A 2708-nucleotide genomic window follows, 5' to 3' on the forward strand; every position below is an offset into this window, starting at 1 on the left:
ACAAGAATGTGATTTTGTTAACTTGCTGACGGAGATAAGATTACAGTTTAATGTAGGAACAAATAAAACATCAGCAATTGATAAGGAGGGTGAAAGGGATATAGTATTTATACCTTCAATAGGAGATGAGACCCCATTGGCACTAATAATAACACTTTTAGAACAATTAGAGGAAAAACTAGTAAATATATGAGGATCACAAGTCATATGATCAGTAGCACCTGAATCAATTATCCAATCACTACCCTTAGTAACAACAGAAAGATTAAGAGCAGAGTTAGATAGACCTNACTTGGCCACAAATCCGGCAGCAGTAGAAATATAACTCTTGGAAGCAGCGGAAGTTCTAGAATTATGTTTCTCTGATTGATTGTCATCAAAAGAAGCCATCAGAAATATTCAATGAAAAAAAGCATTGATTCCTATATTGTAGAGGATATCAGTGTTTGGCTCTGATACCATAATAAAAGGTTTAAAGAATAATTCTGATGTATTATTTCAAAGAGTAGAGTACCATATATATACATATAAGGATCCTATGATTCTTCATCTATTAAAGGAATGACAGGAGCACAAATCTGCACAAATTAAAATAATATCTAAATTATAACGAACACAATATTTGATTGTCTAATATCCTTTAATAGAATATTTAGCATATCTTAACAGTATGAAGTTACTCTTTCTTGACCATTCCTGTGTCATTAATGTTAAAGTCGATCCTAATGATGCAAGAGAATGTTACACATTGAGCTTGAAGGTTTACTTATGTTAGATAGTTTAGCTAGGTTTAAGATTTGTTTTACGTCAAAGTTAAAATTGAACATAATGTAACTTTAATTTGATTTTACTTGTTTTTATCTCTATTTGAAAGGATAATGCAATTTTGATGAGTGAAATAAAAGGTTAAAATTTATGTTATTATAAATAGATATTACTATTAGTAAAATAAGTACTAAAGTTCTCATTTTAACTTTGAAAATGTAGTGGTATAATTCTTAGATAAATTCGTTGGTAATAAATATTTTTAAAATTCAATGTTTGCAATTAAATTTTTTGAAAACCTGTAATTGAATTTTTCTAAATTCCTAAGTAAATCTATTAGTTATGTTTTCTAAAATTCATTGATAATTTTGTTGATAAATCCATTGATAAAACAGACACCAATTTTTTCTGTTAAATTTGACGAGATGTGTTATACATTAAATGGAGACGATTGAGAAGAGAAAGAAGTAGAAATAGGAAAAGGAGGAGGAGGAGGTAGGAGTGGCGACACCAATGACAATGATGGCATAAATGACTATGACAACATCAATGAAAGAGGAAAAGAAAGAGGAGGAGGAGCCAAATGTAACATCCTAATTTTCGTCTTGTTAAGATTTATAATTAACAAGAATTACATAATTAACATAGAACTTTATTCCTTCTTTAAATCTTAAGAAAATCTATTATTTTACAACCAATACCTTTATTAAAAACAAAAAAAAGTGTAAAATATATAATACGTGTGCAAATATCTTGTGATCTTGACTACTTTATTTAGTGTTGTGTATCTTTCTCAACACTTATACTATCATCTTCTCTCATAATAAATCATGATCATCATAGGTGGAAATCACAACCACATACTAGAAAGATGGGCTAACATAAAACAAACAAAATCTTAATTTTGAAAATAACTCATATTATGTTTAAAATCCATTGTATTCAAAGAAAATATAGTTTTTCGAACCACAAAAGCACACCACATCAACGCCTTGGTTTGTAGAGCTACACTCCTAGAGGGATTCAACCTTCCTCTAAATTAATCATTTTAGAGTCTGAGTTCTAAACATCAACACTAGTTCCAAAAGCTTCATGCCTATAGGGATTCAACCATCCTCCAAACTAACAACTCTAAGAACCTATCATTCATATTCAAGCACACCCAAATATAGTTCAAAGAGTTCTCTACCAAGAGGGATTTAACCATCCTCTAACTTCAAGACTTTAAGAACCTTCCACTCAATCAAGTTACTTACCAACAAGAATCCAATTAGGGTTAATCACGCAGAGGAATTCTCTTAATAAAGTTGAAATAATACTTATAAAGTGTAAAAAAGTATCATACTTGTAAGACCCATGAAAAATATCTATTTTAATAAATAGTAGTAAAATTTTAGCATTATTATTAGTAATAATAATTTTAATGGATAGAAAACATAATTAATTAAAAAAAATTATGGCTAGAAAAATTAAAATTTATGATAAAGAATTATAGTAATTTCAGAAAGAGGGGTTAAAATTTTTGAGAACCTATTTTAAAAGTTTAAGAAAAAAAGTGAATAGTAAAAAAAGTAAAAAAAAAATAAAAATAAAAAAATGAATAGTGCCCAAGGATAAGCATTCCACGTTGGTGCCAAGAGTGATCAAATATGTTTAGGTGCAAGTGGGATTAAAATATTATTTCAATATTTTTTTCTTTTAAAAAAAGAATTGATTAGTAAATTTTTTTGGCTATAAATAGTCAAGGGGGATGAAGGATTTTGCAAAAGGAGCGGTAATAAGAGAGAAAGAGAGAAAGGGAGAGAAGGAAAAAATTAGGAAGAAATTTTGGTTGCAAAGAGATTAGAGATTCTGGAGGATTTTCAGGGAAACAACTCCTGAGTAAGAAATTAAGTCTGAAAAAGAAGTAAGGGGAGCTAACCTTTCTAAGCTTTTATATTATG

This window comes from Vigna radiata, chromosome 7, assembly GCF_000741045.1.
Source record: "Vigna radiata var. radiata cultivar VC1973A chromosome 7, Vradiata_ver6, whole genome shotgun sequence".
Taxonomy (NCBI): domain Eukaryota; kingdom Viridiplantae; phylum Streptophyta; class Magnoliopsida; order Fabales; family Fabaceae; genus Vigna; species Vigna radiata.